The following is a 13,874-nucleotide window of genomic DNA, read 5'->3' on the forward strand; positions in this document are numbered from 1 at the left end:
GGTTGTTGGTAGAATTCAGTGCCAGGTGGTCATGGGACTGAAGGCCCTGCTTCCTTGATGGCTGTTGGCTGGGGCTTGTTTTCAACTCCCACAGATCACTGCTCTCGGGTCCTTGCGTGCGGCCCCTCCATCTGCAAAGCCAGCCAAGTGGCTTCAAATCTCATGCTTTGAATCTCTCTGCATCTAGCCAGACAAAAGTCTGCCGTTAAAGGACTGGTGTGATTACGTTAGGTCTACCTGAGTAACATCTCTTTTAATTAACTCAGAGCCAACCAATGAGCAGCCTTCATCACATCTGCAAAGTCCCTTTTGCCACATAAGGGAACCTAATCATGGGTGCCATGTCTTGTCATGTTCAGGGACCCAACAGTCAGGGTGGGAAATCCTGAGGAGGTGGGTGTCCTAGGAATCTGCCCACTTGGGGACCATGATCATACCGTGTCCTGTCACAATGGCATGATTTTAAGTCATTTATTTTTCTGACTTTGTTTTAGCACAGTTTGACAGCTTAGTGGCTGAGGACTTGGGATGTGCTATCAGTGGGCTTCAAACCCGGCTCCTCACCCGTGGCTGTGACATTGGGCAGGTTAACGTCCCTTCTGCTAGAATGCTTGTTTTTAGCATGCAGACTATTCCAAAGACAGTGCTGTATTATAGGCAAATTTGAACATAATACAAATTTTGCATTTGGATGCATAATTTTCTTCTCAAAAAAAAAAATACTAGATGAACTCAGAAAACTGCACCCAGGAATAAAAGCTGCCATGTAGGAATAATCAAAACCCATGCATTTCAAACAGCGGCGTCAGTCCACTGCGTGTTATAAGCCACACCCATCCAAGAAGTGTTACGACTTTCCTCTGGTTTCAGATAACCTCCTTCTGCCAGGGCGCAGACCACACCCGTCCAGTGCCCACTTTCCAAAGTAAGCATGAAGTCTTTCCCAAGGTTCAGTGCCATATTTATTGTAGAATTTATGTACTTCTTCACCATTTAGTGTACATAAAACTGTGCTACTGTTTTATTAGTTCTCTGCCTTTATTTTAATGCGTCACCGATGGAGTTTTTGAGGGTTGTGCCCTGTGGTGGGTTGAATCACATGTCCAGTAGCAGATCTTTGGGAGAATGGAAACAGTAGAGGAAAGCCGTAAAACTGAAGATGAGCTAGCCCTGGCATATAAATCAGTGGGCCTTGACTCACCAGGAAGCATTTCTAGCTGATCCTGCTCACGACCCCTGCCCTGCTTGAGACACCAGCCTGCCTTCCTCCTGTTGTACTTCTCTACATTGTCCACCCCTCCCCGCTTTTCCCTCTGCTGCCGCTGGCTGGAAGCCTTCCAAATGCCTGTTTCTTTCTTACTAGAGACCGTTAGCGTGTCACAGCCCATGCCTGCCAAAAAGCTGGTTCTAGGCATAACTGTGCAATTCTAAAACTCCGTCGCTTATCTGTGGAGTTGGAGCTCCTCCCCAGCCCTGGAAGCTCAGCTGCATCCTAGTGTGAAGCACAAGTGAGACCTTATTGCTCTGTGCTCAAAATCAGTGACTTCGCGGCTCAGCAGGAGGCGAAAGGCCTTTCCATCTCGGCTTGACCTTGACCACGGCACCCCTCCTCCTCATTGTCACCCTCGCTCTCTCCCGGCCAGCCACACCTGTCACCCTCGCTCTCTCCCGGCCAACCACACAGGCTTCCTTGCTCTTCCTTTCATAGGCTAAGCATTCTCTACATCAGCGGTTCTCAACCTGTGGGTCACGACCCCAGCGGGGGTCAAACTACCAAAACACAGGGGTCACCTAAAGCCATTGGAAATACATATTTTATTTAAAAATGTATTGTATAATAAATATGTATTTTCCGATGGCTTTAGGCGACCCCTGTGTTTTGGTCGTTCGACCCCCGCCGGGGTCACGACCCACAGGTTGAGAACCTCTGCTCTACACTCAGAGCCCTTGCACCTGCTGTTCTCTGCCAGAAACACTGTTCCCTCAGATTTCCTATTTCTCTCTCATCCTCCTTGGGTCTCTACAGTGGGATGACTCATGGCCCCCATGAAAGATCTATTCATGGTCTAATCTCCAGAATCTGTTACTGTTACCTTATGTGGAAAAAGATGTGTTTTGTAAAGATCTTGAAAAGAGGCTTTATGCTGGATACCTCAATGCATTGTAATTATCCTTGGAACAGAGAGGCAAAGAGAAATTAGACATACACACAGAAGAGGAGGTAATATAATCACAGGGACAGACTGGATGAACATGGCCACAAGGACGGTGACAGCCACCAGAATATGGGAAAGAACAGATTCTTCCCTAGAGTCTTGAGAGGAAAGATGACCCTGTCAAAAACCTTGATTTTGGACCCTTGGCTCCCAGAACTGTGAGAGAATAAATTTCTGTTGTTTTAAACCACCCAGTGTGTGGTAATTTGTTGGAGTGATCACAGGAAACTAATACAGCCTCTGATCAAATTTTATATACTCAGAGTTGGCCTAGGACCAACCCATAGAAAATAGCCTCTTCTTCCCTTGTGCAGGTACACAGACACAGACACACACACACACACAGGCACAGACACACACACACACACACACACACCAGCCAACATTATTGTTCTTCCTAGCATTTATTACTTTGTGACATATGATACACTTTTTAGTTTAATTATTTTATGTCTGTCTCTTACTCTGTAACGTAAGCTTCCTAAAGGCAGAGATTTTGCATTAACTGATGTGTCTCCAGAGCCTAGAAGATTACGTGGCTCTAGGAGAAAGTTCTCTAAATATTTATGCAATAAATGAATGAAGAGTTTCATCTATAATTGCATAAAGCGCCAGCAGACGCTTTGCAATTAGAATTTTTTTTAACACTTCACGACCAACTCCCGACCTCACCCCATCTCTATAATCAAGAAAGGTAGCAATGAATCTCTTTATTCTGCCGCTATGCAAAGCAAACCTCTGGAGGTCAGAAAGTGGGTGTGTGTATGGGTGTTGGGTGACGAATGGGGCAAGAGAAGGACAAGGTGTCTGTCTTTCCAGCTGCATCTATATTACACGGAGCCAAGCTCGCCTGCCCCCGAGGTTAAGAGGAGAGAGAGCCGCTGCTTGCCAGCCCGCCCACACCTGCTGGGGTGTTTCTTGCCATTTTGCAATTTGCCCAGCAGGTTTGGAAAAGGAACTGTAATGGAAGGGTAGTCTTACCTTGTCAGGACTCAATGGTGACGTGCTATTTTTCTGTGCACCAATTTTCTACCCCAGGAGCCTTTATGAGCCGTGGAGTAAGCGGGGAGAAAATGCTTTCTACTTAAATGCTGCAGCTTATTAGTCAAACAGGACACAACTGAGCCTTTCACTTAAAGAACACAGGGAAAGAGTGATAGATCACATCACAATTACTTAAGTGCTTGATTTTCTGCCTTTGTTCCTCCGCCAATGTTTCATTTAGCACACTTTGAAAATCTCCAGTGAATAGCGATTTTAGGTTGGGAAGAGTTGGTAATATTTGAAATTCCAAGTCTATCCCTTCTTTTAATTTTATTTTTTAATAATTAAAAAAGTGTTGAATTACAGTTAACATACAATATTTTATTAGTTTCAGGTATACAACATAGTGATTAGTTACACTTATGTAACTTGTGAGGTGTTCACTCCGATGTCTAGTACCCATATGGTACTATACATAGTTACTACAGTATTACTGACTATATTCCCTACACCAGGGGTCCCCAAACTTTTTACACAGGGGGCCAGTTTACTGTCCCTCAGACCGTTGGAGGGCCACCACATACAGTGCTCCTCTCACTGACCATCAATGAAAGAGGTGCCCCTTCCAGAAGTGCAGCGGGGGCTGGATGAATGGTCTCAGGGGGCTGTATGCGGCCCGCAGGCTGTAGTTTGGGGATGCCTGCGGTAGTTCACATACCTATGACGCTTTTAATAAATGGCAATTTGCACATCCTGATCCCTTCCCATTTTAAACCCACCCCCCAACCCTCCTCCCATCTGGCAACCATCAAAGTGTTCTCTATGAGTTTGTTTTACATATAAGTAAATCATATGGCACTTATTTTTCTCTGTCTCATGTATCTCACTTAACATAATACATTCTAGGTCCACCCATCCATGTTGTCACAAATGGCAAGATTTCTTTTTTTATGGCTGAGTAATATTTCATTGTGTGTGTATGTGTGTGTGTATACATCGGATATTCTTTATTCATTCATCGATGATGAGCACTTAAGTTGCTTTCATATCTTGCTTATTAAAGATAATGCTGCAATGAACATAGGGATGCATATGCCTTTTCAAATTAATGTTTTGGGTTTCTGTGAACAACTGCCAAGAAGGGGAACTGCTGAGTCCTTCTCTGTCTCTTATTATAGCCTTTGTTTTAAAGTTTATTTTGGGGGGCTGTATATATTTCTACCCTACCCTACTTTTTGTTTCCATTTGCATAAAATATTTTTTATATATTTTTTTACTTTCATCTGAAGTGGGTCTCCTATAAGCAATATATGTATGGGTCTGGTTTTCTTATCTATTCAGTTACTGTATCCTTTTGTTTGGAGTATTTAATCCATTTACATTTAACATAATTATTGAAAGTAGTTATTACCATTTTATTATTCGTAGTTTTGATCTTTTTGCCCCTTTTTCTTACAAAAGTCCCTGTGATGTTTCTTGTGGTACTGGTTTGGTGATGCTGAACTCCTTTAGCTTTCTGTTGTCTGAGATCCCTCCTTCCTGACCCATCAGTCTGGCTCATAGTTCTGTGATGCTTCTGATGGTGTTCAACACATGCGGATTAAGTGTCTACTTGTGTTATGCCACCTGGTGATAAAATCGGAACTCAAAGTTTGATTAAACCCAGTCTTGATATGCCAGATGGCTTGTGGTCCCCAGGAGAAGCCAGAAATTCTACAGATCACTACAACGATGTAATAAGTACATAGCAGGCAAGATGGAAAATCAGCCTAGAAGGATGAAGAGAAATTCACCAGGCAGAATGTAAGGAGAAGGAAGTTCCTGGTAAAGGGTCTACAAGATTGAGGCCAGTCTTTGCTCCCCTTGAGAAACCAGACACAGCTCTGCATGGCTGGAGTGCGGTGAGATGAGAAAGGGTGGGGGTGGTTCTTGAGAAACAATATAAGACCAGATCACGAGGGATCCCTCCATGCTAAGAGATTCGGACTCTAGCCCGTGGCTGATCTCATAGAATGGCATTAAGTGGAGAATGACTAGGTCATTTTGCCTTCCTGGGGGTGTATGGAGGATAGATGAAGGAGAGCTGAGTCGAACAGGATGATTGGTTTGGTGGCTATAGCAATATCTTAAAAAGAAGAGATGGCAATCTAACAAAGAAAGTGCTGATAAACACAGAGAAGATGGGACAGGTACACAACGAACATTAAGGAAGTTGTACCAAGACTTGGAGACCAAGCAGATTTGGAGAATGAGATTATGGAACAAATCTATAATGAGGTCTGTGCCATTCAGCTTTTCTGATGATCTTTTCAGTTGATGGAATGAAGTGGGAGAAGTTTCTCAGATCTAGCCCATGAACATCACCTATGGGAATACACTGTGATTGGAGATGGTACCTCCTCTCGGGTTGTGGGCAGATGATTGTGTTACACGAGCAAACTAAAGCACAGGGAGATACTTTAGTGCAGTAATCAAAGTTACTCTGACATGCACCTAGTGAGCTACAGGATAATAATTGTATGGCATGTTAATTAAACAGTCATAGTAAACAGCTGCTGTGCTGATAGCTCTTGACATTCTATTTGTAAAGCAAATCCCCGTATTTTTGTAATCATTTCGTGAGAGAGGAGAGCGGGGGGGGGGGGCAGTAGAGGAACGGAGTCAGTTGTCTTCAGGTGCCCTTTCCTTCACCACACCCAGCTTTCCACATGGAGCCTTAGCCTCAGTCTCCTCCTTGGTCCATCCAAATTCCCAGAACTTGGGGTTTGACCAACCAGTCCATTGAGGCTCCCCTAATGACAGCTGTGTTGGATTCTATCTGGGTCTTCCTGGATTAAAAACACAGAACTCTTCAGAGAGGGCTTTGTACTTTGTCTTCTCATAATCCTCCCCTCTCCGTTCCTTCTTCGCCGTACAGGAAGGCACCCGTGTCACAGATGAATTCTCCCGTTCTTCTCTCCCAGAGCTAGGCCACACGCGCCAGTACTTGCCTCCTCCTCAGCTTACACTTTAACCAACTGGATAATCATTTCTCTCGAAACCATCATTATTGGGGCTTCAGTGATTGCCGGGCTTACAAGTGTGGTCCGTGGATGATTGCCTATCCTCAAGAGTAAGTGTTTAGAAAAAACAGAAACAGACTCTTAGGAACAGAGAATAAACTGGTGGTTGCCAGAGAGGAGGGGAGGGAGGGTGCAAAAGATAAAGGACAATAAGAGATTCAAACTTCCAGTTATAAAATAAATAAGCCATGGAAATGTAGTGTACGGCACAGGGGATATAGTCAATAATAATGTAATAACGTGGCATGGTGACAGATGGTTACTAGGCTTAGTTGGTGATCACACTGTCAGGCTTGGTTGGTGATCGTGCATGTCAGATCACTACAGTGTACACCTGAAACCAATATGCTATTATTGTTTGCCAGCTATACTTTAATATAAAGTTTTTAACAGCTAGCCTTGGTCCTAAATGTGAAGGCTCATTGTGTTCACTGCTGTCGGCTTATATTTAATAAACTAAATTTTAAGACCATGTAGGGAGGGAGGGATGAATAGATGGGTAAATTGTTAGGTCTTGGACTTTGTAAATTTTATTCAACTGGGGAGTTCATGGATATGGAATATCTTACTCCCTGATGGAGTCATAGAAAGTGGTGGTTCTCAAACTGGGACAAGAATTAGACTCCCTAGAGAACTTCCAGAAAATACAGATGCTTGAGCCCATCCCAGCCCTCCCCAAGGCCCTTGGGAAGTGACCTCACAGAAATCTGTCTTTTCACATTCTTACTGTATATATGACTTGAATGTGCAGGCGGAATTTGGGGATCACTGATTTAATAGGGATCACTGATCTAATAGCACTATATCTATAATACTATAACCTGAGCGTGGAAGTCCTAAGGGGAGAATCAGGTGTAGAAAGACATAAATCAAAGCTCTGGGGAAAGCGTATGTTGGAAAATGACATCTTACAGAAATAGGGCACAGCAAAATATGTCAATGAGCATCTGCTGTTCGGTAGTGAACAACGTGGACCCTTCCAGAGGGCCTCTTCGTTGATGGTCCCGGAGACTAAGAGCATCCGGATGGCTGCAAAATGAGCGCACTCGCAAGTTTCAGGTGCCTTTGTAAAGTCAACACTGGAGGAGAGAGCGAGGCAAGTGAGGAAATGCGTGACGTAGAAAGGAATCTTGATGGTTGCGGTGCTGCGTGTCTCCGCACGGGGTTGTTCACCCCGAAGCTCTCCAGGCCGCATCCCTGGAGGGCGGGAAGGAGCAGGCCCAGGCGGGATCAAAGGCTCAGGACCGCGGTCAGTGGCCGTTTCTAGTTATTAAGTCGGGAAAAGGCTGAAGCCAAAGGCGCCGTTCCGCTGTGAAATGAGGGCTCTGCAGGGAAGTGGAACAGAGCGGCTTCCCTGGAGGGTACACCCGCTAGCAGAAGACTGGAGGCCGTGTGCATCTTGTCCTCCGCAGTGACAGCCCAGGGACTCACTGAGAGACAGGTGACAGGCCTCTGCCCAGTTCCCCTGTCAGGGCATGGTCCTTCCATGAGATGAAAGTGATTTCTTTATTTCCTGAATTGCCCTGCAGATGTACCATATGCAGGAAAGAGAACCCAGCTTAATTCAACCAGCGTAATCCAGTGTCCGCGATGTTCCCACCCCTGTGTCCCAGGCTGATGATGTGCAGAGGAAATAAACAGCTCCTGCTCCCCAAGAGTTCCCAGTCTAGAGGGAGAAGCAGACGTGTAAACAAACAGCTGCCTAAAATAAAACCAGAAGAGCTCGCGGAGGGGGTAGGCACACACTTGTGGGCGTGTACCCGGGCAATAGCAGCTCATTCTGCCTGGGTCCGCAGGGAAATTTTGCAGAGAGAAAGTGATATTTGAAATGAGTCTTCAAAAGAGATGTAAGAACTCACCAGGTACACAGAGGGGACAGAGGGATGGGGTGGAGGGGAGGGATATTCTTGGCAGAGGAAATAGATCAGTTGTTTGGCAATTGCGAATTGCTCCGCGCTCGTCCATGTCCTCTGATGTGGCTCCAATATGAAATGAGCTGTGCAGAGAGGAGGCTGTGAGAGACTCCGGTGGGAGCACTGTTTGTTCTGAGGATGCTCTTTGTCTCCTGCCGGGCTCATTAGTGACATGAAAGGGCTAGAGTTGAAAGGGAATTTAGAAATCACATAACCCGATGTTGTTTAAACTTCACTACAACCCATAGTAAGATACGGGTTTTATACACGCTCACCTGGGGCACAACGTGTCTCAAAAATATACTTGCCTTTATGAAGCACGAGGCTTTACAATAGTTTCTTTTCTATTCTATTCTTTCTCTCTTTCTTTCTTTTTTATTTATAAACTTTGAGGTTTGTTCGGAGTTTTTTTAGAACAATTTTAGGTTCACAACAATACTGGGGTGGGCAAAAGTAGCTTTACAGTTATAATTCAAATAAAGAATACAATAATTAATCAAGAATAATGCAAGAATAAATGGTATTTTGCATTTTCACAACTGTAACCCTGCTTTTGCCCGCCCTGTATTGAGTGGGAGAAACAGAGATTCCCCATACCCCCGTGCCCGACACACGCACAACCTTAACTATCATCAACACCTGCCACCAGGATAATACCTTTGTTGACCCTGAGGAATCTACATGGACACATCGTTAACCCCCAAAGTCCGTGGTTTACATTGTGGCAGACTCTTGGTGTTTATTGCATGTGTTTTCACAAATGTGTAATGACATGTATCCATGGTTACAGTGTCATACAGAGTAGCTTCACTGCCCAAAACATTCTGCACACCCTGCCTGTTCACCCCGCCCTCCCCCCACCTCCTGGAAACCACCGACCTTTTTTTTTTTTTTTTTAAGTTTTATTTTTCTGAAGCTGGAAACGGGGAGAGACAGTCAGATAGACTCCCGCATGCGCCCAACCGGGATCCACCCGGCACGCCCACCAGGGGCGACGCTCTGCCCACCAGGGGGCGATGCTCTGCCCCTCCGGGGCATCGCTCTGCCGAGACCAGAGCCACTCTAGCGCCTGGGGCAGAGGCCAAGGAGCCATCCCCAGCGCCTGGGCCATCTCTGCTCCAGCTGTGGGAGGGGAAGAGAGAGACAGAGAGGAAGGAGGGGGGGTGGAGAAGCAAATGGGCGCTTCTCCTATGTGCCCTGGCCGGGAATCAAACCCGGGTCCCCCGCACGCCAGGCCGACGCTCTACCGCTGAGCCAACCAGCCAGGGCCAACCACCGACCTTTTAACTGTCATCATAGATTTGTCTTTTCCAGAGTATCCTATTGTTGGAATCATATAGTCTGCAGTCTTTTCAGATCGAATTATTTTACTTAGTAATATGCAGTTGAGACATCTCGTGTCTTTTCATGACTCGACAGATCATGTGTCTTTTTTTTTTTCTTGCACGGAATAACATTCCACTGTCTGGATGTACCAACGTTCATCCATTCACCTACGGAAGGACAAACATCTTGATTGCTTCCAAAGTTCGGAAATTATGAATAAAACTGCTCTAAACACCCCTGTGTGGGTTTTTGCGTCGACACAAGTTTGCAACTCATTTGGTGAGTGCCAAGGAGCATGGATGCAGGTTTAAGTCCGTGCACCAGAAGAGCCTTCTCAGGTGGTTGCATCATTCTGCATTCCTTGCAGCAATGATGGGCATTCTCAATGCTCTGTGTCCTCACCAGCATTCAGTGTTGACAGTGTTCTGGACTCTGGTCCTTCTAATAGGTGTGTAGTGGTGTGTCATTGTTTTAATTTGCCGTTTCCTGCTGACATAGTAGTGGAGGCTTGATTTGACTGCTCGATACCACGAAATGAACCAATGAGTTTATTTTCTTTTAGCAGCGTGTATAGAGGACTGAGTCTGAAATCCCAATGTCTAATTCCAGAACTGTCCTAACTTTTTCATGGGACTTTGGCAAGTGTTTCTGTGCCTCAGTTCCCTTTTCATCTCACTCAGGATTAATGATATTTCCTTTGTCTCAAATATCTCACCTCAGAGGCTGTTTAGTCTGGGCATCTCCTATCTCTGGATTTTGAGGAAGAGCAGACAGATAGAAAATTCAAGGGAGAACCCTGGAGAATGCATGAAGTGAAATGTAACTGTTGATTATATCTTAATATTACAATGATTATGACGGGGTGCCTGTTTGGATAACTGACTCCGTGGGCATTTTCCCTGGAATCTGCTGGTGGAAGGTGAAGCCGAGAGATTTCTGCAGTGGAAATACCCCTTTAGTCTCTGGTTGTTCCAAGAACATCACACAAAACTGTGATTTTTCATGTGCCTCAGGCCCTGTTCCAAACAAAATAACCCAAATAAGATCTAGGGCTGCAGTTCCTCTTTTCTTCAATGTCAGGGATCAAGGACCTCATGTCTGGATCAAATGTGGGACATGCTGGTTTCTTTGCGCCTCGGAAGCCTCGAGAGAGGGCAGCTCAGCAGCTGAGATAAAATAAACGTGAGCCTGGGAACTGAGCATGCTGGGAGCACAGAACAGGGAAGCCAGGCTTGTGGGGTCGGCCCTGAGTTATCTGAAGTCCTGGCAGGTCTCTGGATGCTCAAGAATTTAGGGAATAAATGGAGACCAGGAAAACCGGCCCCGCTCTAGCTTGGTGACTTCAGATCTTGTCAGAAGAACTCCACCCATCTTCCCAACGGAAGGCAGATGGCTAACCACCATTTCAAAAAGACTTTCATTGGTTTTTAAAGAGTCACAACAATGACTTTTGCAAGGGCAGGCCCTGGAAGTTGGTATGAGAGTGAACTCAGAGCAGTGATTCTTCGCTGGTTCCAGGGCTCCTCAGCTTCAGGGCCTGGCTCTGCAGGCTCTGTGTTTAAGGGGCTGCATTTAAGGAATCTGTTGGGAAACTTTTAAGCTACAGCCAAAGTTCTTTGCTACCAGATCCTGACAGAGCATACTAGTGCTGTCTCTTACCACACGTCTGAGCTAGTCACCCCAGAGAATTACTCCGTGGTGCCCAAATGCACCACTGCACTGCGCCCACCTGGTAACTCCTACTCCTTCCCTAAGTCTTGGCCCACATAGTCGCTCCTCTGAATAGTTTTCTGTGACTTTCCCATCCACCTCAACTAGACCGGCTGCGACTGCATCCCCACAGCACTGTGACTACATGCGCAACACCCTGAGTCGTCTCAGATGTCAGGTAGACCTATTCTTGTAACTCTTCCTCTCTCATTCCATTTCTTCACCACAAAAACTTCATTTGTTTAATAAACGTTTATAGCGTGTTTACAATGTGCCTGGCATTGCAACTATTAGATAGTTAAGATCCCTTGACAACCCCATGAGAATGCTACTGTGACTACTCCATCTGATTTTACAGATGAGGACACTGACTCATGCAGAAGTTAAGTGGCTTTATAAGCCAGCTAGCACAGGGGCAGGACAGAGCTGGTATTTGAAGCCACAGCCTAGAGTCTTGGCAAATGAACAGTGTCTCACAGTCCCACTTTTTCTGGCGGTAAGGGGGTATCTCCCAGGTACTAGAGTTAAGACGAGGGAAAAATTCAGATATAGACAAGGAAGTATGGGAAACAAAAACAAAATATTAAACTTTTGAGATATTATCTTTCTTTATAAGCTAAACCTGTTTCTCAACATCTTTCTGAATTTCCTCAATCAATAGCTATCGGCCAATGAAGAGCAATCTTGTAGGTTACCTTCTACCTCTTGGGAGAGGTTCAGTAGCTCTTGGTTAAGACCCCATTTTCTTTTGGAGTCTGTGAACAGGATCCTTAAGGATTAGCATTTGGTTAATTATTAACAGAGTAGTTAATAGACAGGCTTTGGAGTTCAAATGATTTGGGTAAAAGTCTCAGCTTTGCCTAGCTGTGTGGTCTTGGGGAACTTACTTGGCATCTCTGAGACTCAGGATCCTAATTTATAAATCAGGAGCAATCATTGTATCTACCATTGTATTAGATAGAATGAATGCTGGAGTCGGGAGCTTATGCTGGAGTAATGAGCATCTTGCATTTATCAGTGACTCACATCAACAGAGCTGTGGTTCTCACTCGAGCTCCCATTCAGTGCCCACCAGCAAAGGGGATTCGCTCACTGTGCTTAGTCGGAGACACAGGTGATGGAGGCTCCATCCAAACCAAGATTTCTTCTTCTCAGCACTATTGACCTTTGGGGGCTAGATAATGATTTGTTGTGAGGGTCCTCCTGTGCATTGTAGGGTATTTAGCAACATCCCTAGCCGCTACTAACTACATGCTAGTAGCACTCCTCCACCGTCCTCTCTGTTGTAACAACCAGAACTATCCGCAGATATCTGCAGTGTTTCCTAGGGGGCACACTTACCCCCAACTGAGAATCACTGATCTAAACATACACTTCCACAATTACAGAGGCAGAGAAAAAAAGGAAAGGTTGAATTTGAATATCAACAATTAAATGCTTCTACAGGAAACTATCCTTATGTTTGATTGACTAAAGCTAGACATGCATGGTCACACGTAACTGCAAGGAGGTTGGAGGTACAATCCTAATTAGGTCAACTTTGTCCCTAGGAAGGGAGAGCATGGTATATCTGTAAATAATCCTGATAAACAACCACTGAAAAGAGTAAGTGAAATAATGTGTATAAGGTGTCGATGACAGTGCCTGAAGACTGACTAACAAGGAGTCACTGTTTGGAGACCATGAATATCGGGATGCAAATTCATTCCATTACCCTGGGGAGAATGGACAGTTATGGCTTAAAATAGCTCCACCGACATCCTCTTTGTAGGAATACAGAATTTCCAGCTCACTGGTTTGAACTATCATTTTTATTTAAAGGCAATAGAGATTGATTAGCTTGGGGGGCTTCTTTCCAAGTAAAGTTCTTATTAACAATATTACTGGCCAATTGAAGTTTCCTATTAGTATTGTTACTATTATTATTATTTTTAGGTGAGAGGTGGAGCGATAGTGAATCAGGTTTCACATGTGCCCCGACCTGGATCCACCTGGGAACCCCATCTGGAGCTGATGCTCGAGTACTGAGCTATTTCTAATGCCTGAGGCTGTCACAGTTGGATCAATTGAGTTATCCTCAGCACCTGGGCTGATGCTTGCGCCAGTTGAGCCACTGGATGTAAGAGGGGAAGAGGAAAAGAAGAGGGAGAAGAGGTGGGGGAGAAGCAGATGGTCACTTCTCCTGTGTTCCCTGACTGGGAATTGAACCCAGGATGTCCATATGCTAGGCCAATGCTCTATCCATGGAGCTACCTTCTTCCTTTCCACCCCATGCCAGTTTTCCTGCCTCAGAGTCTTTGTACCTGCTATTCCTTCTGTCTAGAATGCTCCCTTTCTATTTATTGAGTTAATTCTTACTAATTTTTATTCACATTCCAGGAAACCTTTTCTGACTTCTTAGACGAGGCATTCCCTCCTCCGTTTCCTCATTCTAATGAATGCTCATCACCCTGAGCTCTTCCCTGCATTACACATCATAATTTGTCATTATATATTTACTTGTGGGATTAGTTGATTAACGTCTGTCTCCTGTACTGGGTTGCAAATTCAGTTATAACTTTCTCTTTTAAGCTTACCTTAAAACCGGAGGGCCTACTGCCTGGCATATCATGGGCATTCAATAACTATATGTTGAATAAATGAATGAATGAAGTAAAGACTAA

This window comes from Saccopteryx bilineata, chromosome 2 (assembly GCF_036850765.1).
Source record: "Saccopteryx bilineata isolate mSacBil1 chromosome 2, mSacBil1_pri_phased_curated, whole genome shotgun sequence".
Classification (NCBI taxonomy): domain Eukaryota; kingdom Metazoa; phylum Chordata; class Mammalia; order Chiroptera; family Emballonuridae; genus Saccopteryx; species Saccopteryx bilineata.